The following is a 20140-nucleotide window of genomic DNA, read 5'->3' on the forward strand; positions in this document are numbered from 1 at the left end:
TTCATATGAGCTTTATTCCTGACCTGTTTCTGGAGTTCATATGAGCTTTATTCCTGATCTGTTTGCGTGGGATTTTAAACAACTCGATACCTGGGGACTACCAGGGGTGTGTAAGACATCCCTGGATCTACAAGATCTGTGATTTTAATATCATCTTATTAACACCTCAGTATACAGGGATCACATATGTGTGGAGGCCAGGGAAAACCCCTCACGTGCTGAATTATTTTTTAATATATTTGTACTACACCGTATATACTGAAATCTGCAGTTTTTCTTGAATTGAAATGTTTAAATTTTGCATGAAATAACGAGTTAGCATTTTAAAGTGAAATGGGAGAAACTTGCATTTAAAGACCCCGTTCTGACTGCGGCGCAGGAGCATTAATAGTTGATATCGATCGAAAACACTAACCTGGGTGCCTGGAAAGAGCAGTTTTAGTGTCTATTTGTTTTTTATTGATAATTGCCTGGCAGACAAGTAGGTTCAACAGCAAGAGAAAGAAAAAAAATCGATTTTATATTGACTTTTGCTAAATAAACCTTTACATTTGATATATATGTTTAAACATAATGCACATCACAGTTACATGTACCTCATTGCTCTAATTAGAGCTTCTGAATCTATACACATCACCTGACAAGTGATCTGGCTGACAGAGGAATGATTTTTACTATGCATATTAATTGCAGATGATATTTTCAGAATCAAGAACACGAAGGTTGGGGAAACACTGACGAAACTGAGGAAACTCGTCATATACATTATCTCTCCTGCTTGCTATACATATCCAGAGAAAATACACTAGCTAGACTCAAATACCTTTTTTTATGTGTAATGCAAAGACCAAAGCTCATATAGCCAAAATACACGGCAATAACATGTTATATGGCTACACAGAGTTGTCATTTACCTGGAAATTAATTTAGATTCCTTCAGTCTGGATTACTTAACTAGCTAACCAGCTGTATGTTGGTATATTGTATTAGCTAACACTTTTTAGCCTTGTCAGGTTGGTTTCTGAGCGACCGAAACCTTGGACCGGGCAGCAGATTGGAGTTTTTACTTGGACTGGAGTAATGATTTGCCCACATGTGATATAGCTATCTAGCAACTTCTATCATATCTGTCTCCTTACACAAGATAACCCAAGGCAAGGTTAAAAACCTCAGTCATTTTGCTGAAATATATTTATGTTTTCTTAAAGCTGTGGTGTCAAAGTATGTTATAGGCAGATTTTGGCTAAAACCCTAACATTTCAGCTTTTTTTTTTTTTTTTGTGGCTTTTTTCCAGAATTCAGCCACGACAACTTCCGAAGGACTTTCCCAGACCACCACACATATTGAAAATTCATCTATAGTTATTACTGAGCATATAAGTAGTGAATATAGAGGTTATTTGGTTATTTAGCAGCTTGTTAGTGTTTCAGTTAGTGTTCTGTGCTTCTCCTGTACTGTCTCTGACGTATGTACATGCTAACTGATGATTAGAAAAACAATCAACTGCTACTGGTGTGCCTAAATGACAGGTCATGTGACTTGAGTGGGTTTAAAATAACAGGAGGATGTTTATTTCCTAATCTAAACCTACATGCATTTCAACCTAAGCACACTGTTAATTTAAACTAAAATGTACACTCCAAATTGTGTGTGGACCCCTGACCATCACTCCCATATGAGCTTGTTGAACATCCCATTCCAGATTTATTCCCTCCTTTGCTCTTATAATAATCTCCACTCTTCTAGGAAGACTTGAGGTCAGGGCTCTGTGCAGGACACTCGAGTTCTTCCACTCCAACTTTCACACATCATGTCTTCATGGAGCTCGCTTTGTGCACAGGGGCATTGTCAGGGTTTGGGTCTCTTAGCTCCAGTGAAGGGAAACTGTAATGTTACAGCACACACAGACGTTCTGTACAACTGTGTGCTTAAAACTTTGTGGCAACAGTTTAAGGAAGAACCACGTATGGCTGTGATGGTCAGGTGTCCACATACTTTAGGCCATATAGTGTAGGTTGTTTGGTTTGGATCCTGTGGGTGGAAAGGTCAGAAATAAAAAGCTGTAATGGCTCAAATACATAAATATGGTGGCTCATATTTGTAGCAGTGGGGTTAATATTTGAGTAGTGTGTGGTGTGATATCATGAGATGGTGGGGGTTTTTTTGTGTGTGTTTTTTTAAATATGGAACGTGGTTCGCGGCTGCGATCACAACAGTTAAAAACAACAACAACAAAAAAGCATTTTTATTACTTAGACAGAAACACAATGCTGTAACTAACATTATTACATAAATAATCATGCAGATGGCACACAGAAAATGACTTTTTTTGTACAAAAATATATCATAAAACTGTCTGTTTGTGTACTGACACCATTATATGTATGATATTGCATCATGTTATAAACATTATTACGCACTTTCTATCACTGCGGTAGTGATAATCCTGAAAGATAAGAGAATAAACCACACTGGTATACTGTTTTTAATACCAACGCAGTGTTAACCCTTTCATGTACAGTCTCCACACTTCGTAGACCGTTAATTTGAAGTCGTTAAGGCAATTTATATTAGATGCAAATCATCTCTAAACCTCTCTGATGTTATTATATACACCATTACCCTGATTTATATTACTTCATTAAGTGTGGAAGTACTCCTCAGAATCCAACATGGCTGATGGTGACAGACGCAGCATGTCTCAAGCATTTTCTATCAGCACTTTCTACACAAAAGGCTCTAATCTAGTCAAAATACATCAGACTATAAAAAACAGTGGGGACACATTTGCATTCTTTTGCTTATTTCATACAAAACTGCTTTGAACTTGAATGAAAAGTGCAATCTTAGAAACGTTTAGACAACAGATGAATTTCAGAAGGTCTTAGTATTTGCTACATCCCTCTTTCACTTATATGATGCGTGCACTCGAGCTGGCATGGACTCCACATGTTTGTGTAAAACCTGACCATCTGTGTTAGATCAAATCCATTGGAGTGTGTTCTGAACACACAAGCCTCAAAGAAAAATTAGGTCAATAAATGGTCAATATAACAAATTTGCTTAAATTCGAATAGTGATCTAGAAATAGCGCAGAATCCGTGAATATTGAATATTCAAGATATTGAACATTTCTTTTCAAAATTCGAAAACTTTCTGTTTATTTCCAGTTTTAAATAAAAAAAACAAAGCAAAACAGTGTTTCACTGTGATCTCAGACCCCTCTGTATGTCCATAAATATACATTTACATATACTTTTGGACAATTTTTGGACTTTAAGTTTTAGAAAACAATGTTCTGGAATATATTATAGACGGATCTTTTTCAGCACTAAAGATTTTATCTCCATTTTACACTAACTTGTGTTTTTTAGAAAAAGTCTACATTCATTTGAATTAAAGCATCTGTTTAATAATAATTTACACAAGTGAGGATTAAAATCTAAAAATGATTGATCAGTATTAGTTAATCTTAGCTAAAACCAGGGAAGGAAAGAGTACTGAAAATCCTACTCAAGTAAAACTATTGTTACGTCCCAGAAATGTACTGCATTTTTTGAGTAGAGTAAAAGCACCGTCCTAAAAACTACTTAAGTACGAAGTAGCAGTGAGGATTTGTAACACTAGCTAAACTAGTTAGCATAAAACTGAAATGTTTCTTCAAATTACTGGCTAAATTCCTGAATGGTGATATCTCATCCATGGTTCGGCCATGGATGTTCTGGTGTTGTAACGTTCACGTTCTCCACATCTCCACCCACAACCTCCATGATTATCATAACTAGAGTTGCCTCTCAAGCTTTCTATGTGATTGGATACGATTGGCTAGGGAAAATAAACAGTCCAATCCCGCTGGTGGGTGGAGTCAAAAGAAGTGGAAAACAACAAACAAACTTATACAATCAGAAGAGGGAAGGAAAAGTAGCAGAGTAATAACTGTTACATTAGAAAAAAGTAAAAACATACATATTTTAAACTACGTAATAAAGTACAATTCCTGAGGAAAAATGACTTAATTACGTTTTTTTTTTTTTTTTTTTTAACTTTACACCTATTTGACCGAAATCAGAGAAACGACTCACAAACAATACAACGTTTAGCTACATGACATGCGTGTTGTGACTTTCCAGTCCTCTTTTCATCCGTCACTCAGCCCACTGGGAGTCTGGTGTAGCAGCCAAATCTTAGATGAGATCCACTTCACAGCTCTTTAACAGGTGGTGTACCCAGCTGCCCTCCGGGGCTCATGGGCCAAAAGCTGGTGTCCCCCAAATCCAAACTGCCCCATCACAACCCCCTACTCCCCCTCCCCTCCCCTCCCCTGGTGACTCATTAAACCCGGCCATGTGCGGCGATCTGACTTCTCCGTATGGAGCCACAAAAAGGGCCAATTCCAAATATCCAATTTGCTTGAAAGCCGTGATCTTCCCCTAGGACTTGGATTGTATGCAGGAAGCTCATTCATTATCGATACTGACTTAAATAGGTAGCAGAGGAGTGGCTCACTGACGAGGCCAAAGCAAGAGCACACAAAACTAATTGGGATTATTACTATGTTTTTTAAAATAACTTTTATACAATTAATCTGAAGATTGATGTGGCATTTTACCAGAATGAGACTTAAGCCCTATTGGGACTGGATTAGTTTTACATGTGGAATGTGGAGTAACGTAATTATTGTCAGAGTATCTCTGGAATATTAATCGTGTTCGAATCTGTCACGTCAGTAATTCTTTATGGGCTGCATGTGCACGTGTCCTGAAAGCTTACACCATATTTTATCTTCTATAAACCCTGTGTGAATGGTACATAATCACTCCAACCGTCACTCAGCAACATTATTTAACAGAAATCTTATCCCGTCCAACTAGTGCATCAGCGTCCTGAGGAAATCATCAGGAGTGTGAACAGAAGTCAGCAGAACAGTTAGTCAGCATTCCTCACCCTCACATAGCTGAACTACTGCTATTACTACTGCTCTGCAAATCGTTTGGAAGGCACACACATCATTTTCACGTGAATCCGGTGCCGAAGGCCTGCTAGCGGAGCTTTGTGTGTCTCTGTGGACGTGATTAGCTGCAGCTTCACAGCACAGAACTGAAGAGAGTGTGTGTGCATACACACAGGCATCATAACACAGGGCTATGCAGAGAAAGAGCTCTCTGTGGGATATCAGTGCAGAGAGTAACACAGAGAGTGTGGGGTAAGGGAAGGGGGGAGGAGGGGATACTGACACTGAGTCTGATACTGACTCTGACAATAATACTGACTCTGATACTGACTCTGACACTAATATTGACTCTGACACTAATACTGACTCTGATACTGACTCTGACAATAATACTGACTCTGATACTGACTCTGATACTGACTCTGACACTAATATTGACTCTGACACTAATACTGACTCTGACAATAATACTGACTCTGATACTGACTCTGACACTAATACTGACTCTGACAATAATACTGACTCTCATACTGACTCTGATACTGACTCTGACACTAATACTGACTCTGACAATAATACTGACTCTCATACTGACTCTGATACTGACTCTGACACTAATACTGACTCTGATACTGACTCTGACACTAATACTGACTCTGATATTGATACTGTCTCTGATACTGATACTGTCTCTGATACTGACACTGAGTCTGATACTGATACTGAGTCTCATACTGATACTGTCTCTGATACTGATACTGAGTCTGATACTGATACTGATACGGACTCTGATACTGATACTGACTCTGATATTGATACTGTCTCTGATACTGTCTCTGATACTGATGCTGTCTCTGATACTGACACTGAGTCTGATACTGATACTGTCTCTGATACTGATACTGACTCTGATACTGATACTGACTCTGACACTAATACTGACTCTGATATTGATACTGTCTCTGATACTGACACTAATACTGACTCTGATATTGATACTGTCTCTGATACTGTCTCTGATATTGATACTGTCTCTGATACTGATACTGTCTCTGATACTGATACTGACTCTGACACTAATACTGACTCTGATATTGATACTGTCTCTGATACTGATACTGTCTCTGATACTGATACTGTCTCTGATACTGACACTGACTCTGATACTGATACTGACTCTGATGCTGATGCTGATACTGATACTGACTCTGACTCTGATACTGACACTGAGTCTGATACTGATACTGACTCTGGTATTAATACCGACTCTGATACTGACTCTGAAACTAATACTGACTCTGATACTGACTCTGATACTAATACTGACTCTGATACTGACTCTCATACTAATACTGACTCTCATACTAATACTGACTCTCATACTAATACTGGCTCTGATACTAATACTGACTCTCATACTAATACTGACTCCGATATTAACTCTGATACTAACACAGACTCTAAAACTGACATTGATACTAATACTTATACCGGCTCTAATACTAATATGACTCTCATACTGATACTGTGCTTATACTGAAACTGACTGATACTAATACTAGACAGATAGATAGATAGATAGATAGATAGATCACTTTTTTATTCCAAGAAGGAAATACACAAATGTATACTGCCTCTGATACTAACACTTACTCTCATACTGATGCTCATACGGACAAAGCCTTTGATACTAATACTGAATCTGATCATTTGACTCTGATACTGACACTGATGTTGATACTAATACTGACTCTCAGACTTACACCTACACTGGTTGATACTGACATTGACTCGATACTGACACTGACTCTGATACTAATACTGACTCCCAAATTAACATCGACTTTAATACAGACTCCGGTACCGACTCTCATACTGACACTAATGCTTACTGTGGTACTGACACTGGTTCTGATACTGTCACTGACATATACTGATAGTGACTCTAATACTCTGGTACTGACTCTGGTACTGGTACTGACTCTGATACAAAACATATTATAGCTACATTATAGGTTCTGCAAAAAAACTCCGCCTTCTCCTTTCCCACTGTAAAACAAAGATTTATTTTTTATCTTTTGAGTTTTAATAAATGTGTAATAAAGTCCAGTGTACTTTGTTTGAAGGACTTCACCATGTTGATAAGAGCACAATATAAGTGTGATATAAGCTACAGCTACAGCTACATAAGGACTCTACTGACTCATTTCTGCTTTATTCTGGGATTATAAAGTAACTATGATTGCCAGAAAGGTACTTTATCAAAAAAAAATTTATATTATTATTACAAAAAATATTGAATCACCGTGCTGAGAGGAAACTGCAGAAAAAGTAATCAGAAAAGCGTGAGAACAAGAAGCACTTATTCAAAAAAGTACTAACAATTAAGACCACAGGAAATATAATCTGGCAGCAAATTGCAGGCATTATTTTTTATGAAACAAAGTGAAAGACCACCCATCATCATAACCACTGCTGTGGTTAGGGTTTTAAAGCTTCATCTCACCCTACAGCCATTTCTGTCATTATATACTGAAAGTGTTAAAGTCACAATGGAGGGGAATATTTCATATTTTAATAACTCAGCTAATCTGTTCTCTTCATGTCACAACATCGAGCTTTGAAGTAATGACGCTCCTGAAATAATAATCGCACCTTCTCTCGGGTTCTGTTGTGGGTAAAACAGTCTGAACGAGGAATGCGTAACCGAAGTTTTGTAAATATTAAAGGGAGTGAGAGGATCCACAGGCTGTTCAGAGGATCAGAGGAAATCAAAAAGGGCTGAAGAGTTCAAGACAGGAAAGAATTAGGCCTTCAAGTCATTAGACAATATTTATATTACATTACTTCGCTTTCTTTTGCATGACCTACAAGTAGAAGTGGTGATGTGATGTGACAAAAATATCATATGATTTTCAAAGACAATATACGATACTGATATAGGACTGCTAAAAAAAAACCTGCGAGCAAAACAGTCATATTGCTTTTTTGTTTAAAACCTGATATTATTTTTAATGTCTTCAAAAATAACTATATATTTTTTATAGTTCTTCCATAAACTTTCCTCCATAAAAATTACAGTAAAAGTGGAAAAAGATCTGTAAAATTTTAACATTTATGTGTATATGTATGTATGTATAAATATATAGTGTACACACACAATACTGTAGAAGTGTTTTGTGATAATTTATCACAATATCAATATTATATGGACATATTGCCCAACTTAATCTAATGAATGTTGCAATGCGCTCCTTCATCTTTTGTAAAAACATTTACACATAACATGATAACTGAAGTCTTATCACACTGAGAGCTCTACAGATCCAATATACAAATGATTTGTTGCTATAGATTAATAAATGAATTATCCAAGACATCATTTATAAAATTAAGAAATAAAACGCTCACACTGATGAAGCAGAGTTACTGTCACCACCGTGAAGTTGATTATTTTCCCGGAACAGCACATCCCGCAGTGTTTTATTCCTCTTACACCACAGCAATTTTCCATTTGATTCCAATTTTTTATTTATTCATCAACAACATCTTATGCTTTTATCTGTTTATAGTTACGTTTAATGTTATGGAACGTCCATGAAACAAGTGACTTACGTTCTAGCAGCTATAAATAGCAGTTCCCTCACCAGCCTCTCTTTTTCTCTCTCTTGAAGTTAATAAGAGTGGAAAAAAAACGCAGCTTGTTACATCATGGTACAGAGAAACACAAAGCGCATACTTGTCTGTCCTGAAGACGCGTTTCTCAGTTACAAGCTGCGTTTTCTTTCTCCAACAGGAAGAGAACAGGAAGTAACTTGTTCCTCAGACATTCCACAACATTATATGTAACTATAAATGGATAAAAAGTATAACGTGGTAATCTGTAAATAAAAGTAAAATTGTACTCATTGTGAACTTGCTGTGGTATAAGAGGAATAAAACACTTCAGGATGTGTTGTTATAGGATGGTAACAGTAACTCCGCTTCATCGTTGTTGATTATTTTCCTAAAACAGCTCAATACCAGTGTTTTATTCCTCACTACTCAGACAGTTTAGAAGGAAATTTCCCTGAATTAATAAAACTGTAATGACTGTTAATGACTTGCTGCTGTTGTGACTGAACGCTTTACTCAGTTTACTCAGAGCATTTTCACTGAAACTCAGATCACAGAAATCTAATCAGATTAAGAATGTAAATGAGTCGAACTCTCTCACAGTGAACATCATCTCCATCTCATCATCATTCACTCGGAGGAGCTGGACAGCAGATTAGCTGAAGATAGGAACGTAATTACGCTATTTCCTGCGCTGATTAGGTTTAGCGTAGCATATTGGTCTGATTTGCAGGAGCCACTGTCCTCCAATCTGATTAAGTGCCTCAGATGCCAGTGTGTTGTGGAAAAACAGAGAGCAATAAAACTTCCGTCTTTCAGCAGGCTGGAACGCTCACATCCAACAGATGCTGTTTTTACTGAGAAGATTCATTAAAGAGAGATTAACACATCCTTACAAGCAAGAGTGATGTAAATCTGAAAAATATTATCATTATTATTATCATTGTTGTTGTTGTTTATAGGCGCGGTTTTATTTGTTTGTTTGTTTGTTAAAAATTATATTTAAAACATCAACTTGAAACTTCCCAAGATTTAAAAAGGTTTAAAAAAAAAAAAAGGAGCAAAATCAAGTAAATAAAGGAAAGAAAGAAAGAAAGAAAGAAAGAAAGGAATAAGTAAGAGAATTTATTCATTTATTTATTTGCTTGTTTGTTTGTTTCTATGTTTAAAATATATTTAAAACATCAACTTGAAACTACTGCCATATGAAAAGGGTTTTCAAAAAGGACCAAAAATAAAATAAAGAAAGAAAGAAAGAAAGAAAGATGAAGAAATGAAGGAAGAAGTGAAGGAATATTAATTAATTCATATATGTACAAACAAACAATAATAATAAGTCGGTGAATTGTATTTATTTGTTTGTAATTTTTTTTAATTTTGCTTACTTACCTTTTACATTTACGTTTATGGCATTTGGCAGATGCTCTGATATTCGATAGCGAGGATATTCGATAGCGAGGATAATTCCACTTACCTAATATTGTAATGCAACTAATTATTATGAAAAATCTCTCTCTTTTTTTTTCCTTCTCAGTAAAGACGTTTATGACAGAGCAGAATAATATCAGAGCATTTTCCTGAATATGAATCTGTTTCTGTAAAGCCGTTAGCTCTTCCATCAGTGTAGCGTTGTCCTGTTATCACTCCAGACTAACTCAGCACTGCTGGCTTGTAGCCAAAGCGAATACACTTTATACCTCACACCCACATGTACATAATTTATTACATTAATGCACTCTTATTAACACCCATTAAGCAGAATATCCCATGATAATAACACGCCTTGATGATTTATGACGTTTCTACATTTGAGGGCCTTCATTAGACGCTCGGCATGACGGGCTGCTGCATCGCTTTAGTTCACTTCGCTCCAGCAGGATGTCTGTGGGGCGATTTACTGACTGACTGAATTATAAATGCATTTCAGCAAGTTGTTAAAAATTACCATGGAAGTTGGTTATTTTCCAATAACGGCACATCCTGAAGTGTTTTATTCCTCCTGTACCACAGTGTATATAGCTACAGTTAATGTTGTGGAACATCTGTGAAACAAGTCCCTGTTCTCACTTACGTTATAGCAGCTGTAAATGAGTCGCTCCCTCACCAGCTTCACCAGATCAACAGATACACACGTTTTTAATCTGCTTATGAGGAGCATCCGGTGCACACGTCCCTGTCAGTGAGCTGTTACTGTACAAAGAAGTGCATTAATATAAACCTGTGTTTGCAGCTGCACTACTGTCAGAGCTGCTGTTATAGAAAATGAATCAATACCTTCTGACCAATCAGAATCCAGAATTCAACAACGATGTGGGATGAAGACGTTTATTCATAGAAATAAAAGTTTTTTAAAAAATTATATCAGTTTAATAGTTTGCACTCTATATATATATATATATATATATATATATATACACACACACACACACACACACACACACATATATATATATGTGCAGTATATATGAACTTTTTTTGATTCTTCTCAACAACAAAAGAATAAATTATTGATTGATTGATTGATTGACTGATTGATTGATTGCGGTGATGATGTGTAAAAAAGACGGACATTTTGTGTTTTTTTTCTCTCCCATTCAAAATCCATGGGGGATGCAAACTTTTGCACTCAACTTTAATGATTTGACTTGAGCAATGCCAGCCTAGTCAATGCTACTGAAAGAAAAGCAGCCTGCAGAAAACCTCACCTCTCCTGGATGAATAAGAAATCATTTAGAAATCGTTCAGCATTAAACAGATAAAAACGGGACTACTCGCTCCATCCAGCAGTGAAGTATTCTCCATCTCCACGCTGTGGTGTGAAAATAATTCCTCCTCACTGAACACATGAAAGAAAACAAAAGGCTGAATGAGTTTCTCCACCTCGCTCTTTCCGCCCTCCCGCTCCCCCTCACACGCCGCATAACTTTTATTTATCGCTGAAGGACATCAGATCACTGAAGCCCAGACGACAGCACTGCCATCTGCTAGAACCTTCCGTGTGGAAGAGAGGAAAATAAAAAACAAACAAAAAAAGGGAAAAAAGCTAGAGCTAGAGAACGGTCATGCTTAGCATGGCATGTGGGCATCTGACACGCTAAATCTGCTCGGCTTCGAGTTAAAATAGTCAGTGGCAACATTTTTACTACAATCACATGTTAAAACGGGAAAAAAAACTGAAAGAGAACATGAAAAAAAATTTTAGTAAGTAAGTAAATAAATAAATAAATGACTGAATGAATGAATAAATGAATGAAAGAATAAATAAATAAATACTATTTGTTTACTGTTTGTATACTATTTGTTAGTTTATCTGTTTGAATAAATGAATGAATAAACAAACAAACAATCAATCAATCAATCAATCAATAAACAAATAAAGGAAGGAAGGAAGGAATGAATGGAGAAGTGTGGGGATTTTTTTTTTTTTTTTAAATATTTACTCATTTTTTACTCATTTGTTTGTTTGTTAAAAATATATTTAAGACATCAGTTTGAAACCACCAGGATATGAAAAGGGTTTTCAAAAGGACAATAAATAAATAAATAAATAAATAAATGGAAACTAACTAAATGAATAAAAATAAATAGTATAGTGAGTATATAGCATTTTTAAACTAGCACCATCTGCTAGAACCGGCCATGTTGAAGAGAAAAGAAAGAAAGCTGGAGCGTGGTCATGCTTACCAAGACGCCGAGCATAATTCATTAGGGCGTCTGACACGCTAAATCTGCTCAGCTGTAAATTAAAATAGTCTGTGGCACATTTTTGCTACATTCGCATGTTAAACAGAAAAAAAACCCACATAAAAGCATCAAACATCTGGCACGACCGTGTCCCGTCTAACCCTGGACTTCTGGAACAATTCTGGATGTTTTTCACCTCTTGACCTTCTGCCACAGTATCCTACAGCCTCCAGAAGATCTAATATAATAAAACTGCTCACAAAACTGTTTATTACTTTTTATCATTATAGATTTGTGGATGATGATTGGCATACAATTACCACTAGAGATGATTTTTATTATTAATTATTACTTTATAATAATTACTTACTTTATGTCACTCTTGTAATATATGCTTTACGGCAGCATAACAGTGCACAAAAAATAGCAAGCAGCAATTAAGGGGGCCAAGCACTTTCTGGCCCCATCACTAAGCAACAGAGGAAGACCAGAAGCCATAGGGATCATTAGCGCTTCTATGGAAAAATTCATTTTAAAAAAATGTACGAAGCGTTGTATAGGATGCCATAGACTCTCACTGAGGAAGAAAAAGAAGAAGAAGAAGAAAATATACAGTTCTAATAGGTTGCCTATGCACCTTCAGTGCTGGCCCCCTAATAACTTTTACACCACTGCTGAATTCTGGATTCTTATTGGTCAGAAGGTGTTGATTAATTTTCCATAACAGCAGCTCTGACAGTAGTGCAGTTGCAAATCACAGGTTTATATTAATACTTTCGTTCTAATACATTATCATTTCCATAGTAACTATACCATAAATATACAGTATGATGTATTAAATTCAGTCCAAATCAGCTTAGTTTTTTTTTCCAATAAAATAAAGTCACAAACATGCCTCAGTTTTCTTAAACCCATATACTCGAGGACCCGGCTTGGGAACCTGGGCTGTAGGAGTGCTCACCTTCAACCCATTTCTTAAAATTGAACTAGAAATGTTAATAAACGGGGTTCAAAAACTTTGGACTGGCAGTATGAAAATATTCAAAAATAACAATGATCGAAAATAATCATAAAGAGCTTAGATAATTGTAATCAAGCGTTTATATTCTTATAATTGGGATCTTTCTCTACAGTAAACCAAACTCATATAAAGCACATGGGTAGTGTGTGTGAGATCAGAGATGGTACGAGGTGATATGTCCCAATCGTCTTGTTGGTAAAGACGTTACAGATTCTTACACTGATGTATTTTGAGCACTTTGGTCTGTTAGCTATGGAGTAGCTGGAGCAATCAGAAAAATATTTATCATCATGTTGTCCATCTGCTTCTGGTTTCTCAACGTTAGGTGTCATGGTTATGCTGAATACGTTTCCCATCAGCCACAGCAGCCCCACTGGATCAAGTCACATGACTGCCTGCACCCGTGTCATGATTTTTTTGTTAATGAGCACTAGTATTTAAGTCACCTCTTGCACCTCACTTATTGTCTAGCTTTTGTCTTCCCTTGCTGTTAAGTGGTTTGTGATGTTCTTTAGTCCATGTATGTTTTTCTGCCTCGAGATCCTAGTTCATGTTTCTCTGTGTCCAAGTTTACGTTGTCTGTGTTGTTCATTTTTTCATTAGAATTCTGATCGGCTCTTGCATCCGCCTTCGCCTCCATTACATAAGAGTAGGGTTCTTTTTATCCAAGCAGACAGGAGCCTGGAAATAACGGCTGAGGAGCGTCTCCAAGGTGGCTACCGAGTGAAGAAGTTTTAGTAGGATTCTTTAGTTTAGTAGACAGACTGATTTTCACTTTTTTATAAATGTGGATTTTCTTTGCTGAAAGGAAAATTATGAGAACCAGGAAATCGGATGTTCCGTGTTTACAATAATGTCTGACCAACTGAATGACCCTTCAATTATTCAACAATTCTGATTATTTAAATGTGTCATACTCCTATATGTGTTACTTTAATTACCATTCAGAGCGTGATCAGTGCAAACAAAAGCCTAATTTCAGAAAAGCAAGCCACAAAAAAAAGAAACACAACCACACACGCTTCCCGTTGACTGTCCTCAGATTTCTAATTAGTGCATTTATTAAAATCAATCTCATTTGTGCTCGAGTGTGGCCTTGAAGTGTCAGTCTTCATTTCCTCTGATTAGCCTCGCAGATGCACAGCAACTGTTTCCCAAACAAGCCCAAAGACATGAGATGTGAACAATGATAATACACACATCTCCTGAGCTTTCTAAAAGTAACTGCATATTGAAGTTACACTGAATATTACATTGTGTATATTTACTGTAATCTGTAATGTGTTCATGTATCACATATATATTTATTATATTACTCACTGTCACAAAACAGCTTGGAGCAACACGGCATCTGTTTAGCACTCCAAGTACTCATATCACTAACTGGATTTAAGACAGTGGGTGTGGATTTACAGTGGGCGTGGCCTAAACTGTAAGATAAAGATAAATAAATAAAAGTAATGTCCTATTTATATCTGTATTTGTATCTGTTTAGAACACATTATCTCTTCATACTGAATAATGTATTCGTATTAAATCCTGACATAGATACAGTCATTAATGGTCATATTTTCCTTTGCTAATGCATAGCTGTGTAATTTAGCGAACTCTACACATCACACACTCAACCTAAAACCTCAGGACCACACACTCACACACTCACACACTCGCTCGCTTGCGTGCTCACTGCCTCATTTCAAACATAAATAATTCAACAAGAAATCATGTGGATGAGGCTTTTGCTTCTGATCCTGCTCGAGATCTTTTGAGCTTTCATGACTTCAGTGAAATCTCAGTGTGGGTTTTTTTATCAACATGACTGAACCTGAAAAGCTGATGAGTCACTACCGGTGACAGAACGAACAACTAACTAGAACTACTACCAGAACTAGGCATGATGGCCAAGTGGGAAGGTGTTGGTCTCGTAAATCAAAGCTTATGGGTTCAATCCCCGTTCATGCCAGTAGTGAGCTGGGAAAAGCTGGCGGGTCACTACTGGTGACAGAATAAACAACTAACTAGAACAAGGCATGATGGCCAATGGGAAGGTGTCAGTCTTGTAAACTGAAGATCATGGCTTCAAGCCCTGTTCATGCCTTGCAGAAGCTGCCTGCTGGAATATTCCCATGTACAGGCAGTGGTTTCTCAGTGGTTAAGACTGATCAGAAGGTCAGCTGTTCAAGCCCCAGCTGTCACTGTTGGGCCCCTAACCCTATCTGCTCCAGGGGTACCGTATCACAGCTGACCCTGTGCTCTGACCCCAGCTTCCTAACAAGCTGGGATATTACAAATTCTGTACATGTACTGTACTGTATACGTGACAAATAAAGCTAAAAACTAGAACTACACCAAGTAAAAGTAGAGCCTAAGGAGGGATTTGTGGAGATCCTGTCCAATCAGCTAAAGAAATGATTTTTAAAAAACATAATATAAAACAACATTAATGTGCAATTGTCACTATTAGCAATATTTTTTCAAAATTCCTTTCATATTTGATATCCGCACACGTACATATTCACATTTTCAGAGTATCTGACTTAAGTGCAGAAGTTACTGTTTGTTATTATTTACACAGGGAAAGTTTCTCGTATTCAGAGTCAGGTTACACACCTGCTTACGCCGACTGTACATGCGTATAGTTCGTGTCCCTGAGAATGCCAGATAGGTCTTAAGTAGACGCGTCCGAGATGTTTTTTTTTTTTTTTAAATGTCTAGACTACCCTGTTTAAACACAAGCACTTGGCTTTAAACCCAAATAAAATCAGGGATAGAAAACGCGGACTAAAGAACGAAGTAGCGTTTTTGTTGTCAAATGCAATACTATAATCATGTAACATAAAAGCAAGATATTTTAAATAAAAAATAAAAATACAATGATATATGAATGAGATAATGGCAAAAATTGTAACCAACAGAAAATGAAATAATAATAATAATAATAATAATAATAAAGCAGGCATTATAATCAGTACTAACTATGACAGTACTAAATAACTATGAGGAGATTTTTTTTTATTTTTTTGTTGTTGTTTTGCTTTTTTTCTTCCTTTCACACTGCAGAACATCTTTCATTCTCAAACACAGCCTTCATTTCCCATTTAAACGAGTAACATCTTGTACCGTTCTGCTTATGTGTCCTTGTGTTATATAATAGGATGTTCAGGGTGCGCACACACACACACACACACGCACACACGCATACACACACACACACACACACACACGTGTAAAAATGAGGGCACCTAAGAGCCATAAAGAACTGCAAAATGAACTTCAAGGACTTTCTGATCTGCCGTTTGATCCCCTGAAGTTCATTCCTGAGTGTGAACTTTTCACCTCAAATCCCCACAGTGGACTGAAAGACCTCAGTTTTTTTCTTTTTTTTTTAATACATCACCATTCATAGCATGTAATTTATGGACGGTGCCTCGTCCATGCTGTCCACCTGTTTTTCCATTCCAACTGCAAAAAGAAAAAAAAAGAAAAAAAAAGGAAAAGGCTTTACTTTACTTCCATAATTCATAACCCGCTGACTCTGAGGACACATTCCTTACAGCGAGGAGCCGTCAAATGAAAAATGCATCGAGAACGGATCTGGTTTTTGAAGTCTGCCATACATTTAACTGACAAAAGTATTGCACACTTTCGATGCACTATGCCAAATGCGGTGAAGAGAAAAGAAAAATCAAGGCCTGTTCAAAGAAAGAAAGAAAGAAAGAAAGAAAGAAAGAAAGAAAAACGTTTATAAGGTTTAGAACCTGCTCCAGGTTCCGGTCTCTCGCTGTGTCTCACCTCTCTTGTCCTTTGCTCGAGCTCTGACCTTGCAGGAAATACAGTAATTGAGATTCACAGCTCATTGTTACCTAATTATAGGGTCTTCAAATCTCCTGGAGCCACATGTGAATGAGAGAGAGAGAGAGAGAGAGAGAGAGAGAGCAGTAGACTTGAACAATGACCTCCAAATGCATCTGGTTCTTTATTTTAATCACCAGCTGGAGCAATGTATTAGAGTCGTAGGCTCTTAAAACCCTTATTTATAGTTGTCCATGCTCCATCGGGTTCTGGCCGAAGGTTTCTTTCGCAAGGTAGAATAATTGAATGGATTTTAAATAAAAGAAACTTAGAGTCTGGTGTATAGAATGTAAACGCAGTCTCGAGGCCTGATTATAAACTTTAAATGAGTTCGAAAGGAACACTGTGTTCACTTTGGCAGGGGAAGAATACAGCCTTCAGGGTGCCATGAAATGATGATGAGCGTTTTGCTGAGAGTGAAGACGCAACTCCACATCGAATCAGCTCTAATCAACATTTAAATAAACAACACTCAAAATATGCCGAAGATTAACATCATTCCTGTAGATTGCTTTCAATACACTGAAACAAGCTCTGAGAGGTGTTTTGGTAGAAAGCATGAAAGCAGCCATGAACAAAATAAGAGCCATGAATTTAAAAAAAAAGGAAAAGAAAACAGTCTGAGAACTTCTCTATGGCTCCAATTGCTGAGTTATTTTTCACTGATGTCTGACAGATCTGATACGGTTGCATATGTGTAAAAACTACAGGAACAGGAATTTCCCTAACCCTTAGGTAGGAATAGATTTCTCATCCGAAATCAGCCACATACAAATGAGGTTCATTCAAATCTAACGGCTGGCCGGTTGAGTCACATCTACTGTAAACGTTCACATCTGATTTCCCTCTTAATTCTGAAGATACTTATTCTTCTTTGTAATGCGATGTTTGTTTTGAGCCTAGGTGCTCAAACGGCACGTCAGTCATGCAGATGACATAGATTTGGTTTATTAATCTGTGCAGGGATACAACCATCAAAAATACCTGCAGGGTAGCTACAGAAACCGGGTCGTATTCCTAGGCTGTGGCAGATGATCCCGACTCCAGTGCACTTCCTCTGGACGGTAAACACAAACAAATACAAAGCAACATGCTGGTGTACCACCGGTCAGCACGCACAACCCAGAACAACACTAATGCTAATAAAACAAAGACATCAAACACTAACATACCTTACCGATGACGGAGGTTCACGGATATGCAAATGAGTGCCTGCTAGGGATGCTACTACATGTTATGGTTTTTATAGTAATGGCTAATTCACAGGGACTTGTACGGTGAGGTGAGTGCACTACACACTACATAATCTAAGCCTAAGAAAAAAAAAACGTATTACTATTTAATTAAAAAAAAAAAAAAGATATTTCAGTGTGTAGCTCTACTGCAGTAACGCCACTCCAGCATCAGTTAAAATCCAAACATCGTTAATGTTTTAGACGTGAAAATCTCACCAGATTAACACACTTTATGAGCTCAAATAAAGTCATAATGTATGTTTATGGTATTTACAGCAGGGGCGTCCAAACTTTTTTTAAAGGGGGCCAGATTAGACCTCACCAAAATACCCGAGGGCTGGTCACCACAATATTATTTTAGAGCTCCAATATAGTGTATATATAGTGTAAATATAATATATATCAGCTGTGTTGTGACTCACAAGATGATATTCAAAAAATTGTGCTTTTTTCCCGGACAAATGACATTGACCACTTTAGTTAAGGACACAAGAATTCACAAAAGGCTTTCCATGTGAAGTGGTTGTAGGATTCGCCACTTATTAGCTCTAGTAACGTTCGGCGCTCTGTTTGCTCTGATAAAAAGTTGTTTCTGCCAGGAGAGCTTCCAGCTGCTTCAGTTTCTCTGCCCTCTTATCCTCAGAATATTTTTTGCATTGCCCATGCTTTGTTTCATAAAGTCTCATGATATTAAATTCCTGAATTAGCGCAACATTCTCTTGGCATAGCATTTGCTCTGGCTCTCGATGAGAAAGTATTCTTGTGTCCAGCTCTTGTGAAATCGCCCCTTCTCACTGTCGTGCTTTTTGTCTGTAGCCATGACTAAATATCCTTCAGTAAATTCATTCGGAGGTGTAGTCAGAGAAACAAACTCTCTTGGAATTTAGCTAACAGTGTGAACACAGTCAGTTGCCACCTTCAGGTGAAAGGAAGAACTGCAGCTTGTCGGCTGATGGGCCACATATCATACATCCTAACAGAGAAGCTGCGGGCCAGTCACTGGCCAAAAATCCCTTCAGTCCTTGTTCTCATTTTCTAAGAAATCTATTACACATAACAACAAGAGCGAAACGCAATTTGTCATTCAAAGACAACATCCTCGGTTACAGAAAGTCATTACGGTGTAATTTATCTGCAGGTTATGATGACTGGCTTGTACGGCTTTATCGCTTTTATAGGCAAGGTGCTCATGCATATAATTAGTGGCTCTGGTGTGTGTGTGTTTTGATGGAACTTTTATGAGTGAGAATCATTAAACAGCTTATCAGACCTTACTTCCAGGACACAGATAGGCAACGGAGACACACTCGTGTCATTTTGAAAAGCTCTCCGCAAGGCAAAGCGACTAGTGAGAAGGATCTCTCATATGAAGCACAAAATCAGTACCCTACATCATATTATTCAATAACAGGACATTTTATTTAGCTCTGTTTCTGTGTGACCGGTGTAAACAGTGTTCAAGAAAAGTGCATACATGTGCTTAGACTACCAGGCTCCTTTTTTATAATGTTATTGAGTTGATTTTAAATAAAGTGCATTCGCTTGCTACATTAGTTAGCTTGGATGAAGAAGGTTTGCACTGGGTTTTGTTTGTAAAATACGCTTTTATTTTAATTGTGTTGAAATCCCTTGTTGTCGTTGACTAAGGCTGTAGTCAAGACCGCTATTGTCAAGTCTAAGACCAGGGCTAGCCACGACCAAGTCAAGAGTCTTAATGGGTCAAGGCCAAGTCAAGATCAAGACCAAATAATATCGAGGCAAAGTCATGATCAAGAGCAGAA

General features: G+C 37.3%; 1 protein-coding gene and 1 non-coding gene across 3 annotated transcripts in view; one reads left to right on the forward strand and one right to left on the reverse strand.

Moving 5' to 3' along the window:
* robo1 (roundabout, axon guidance receptor, homolog 1 (Drosophila)) overlaps window positions 1–20140 on the reverse strand; it is a 291196-nt gene that overhangs the window by 191381 nt on the left and 79675 nt on the right. The window lies entirely within an intron of this gene.
* Window positions 15164–15235, forward strand: trnat-cgu (transfer RNA threonine (anticodon CGU)). The gene has a single exon. It is a non-coding gene; the product is annotated as a tRNA-Thr (tRNA).

The sequence above is a fragment of the Pangasianodon hypophthalmus genome, chromosome 14 (genome assembly GCF_027358585.1).
Source record: "Pangasianodon hypophthalmus isolate fPanHyp1 chromosome 14, fPanHyp1.pri, whole genome shotgun sequence".
Taxonomy (NCBI): Eukaryota; Metazoa; Chordata; class Actinopteri; order Siluriformes; family Pangasiidae; genus Pangasianodon; species Pangasianodon hypophthalmus.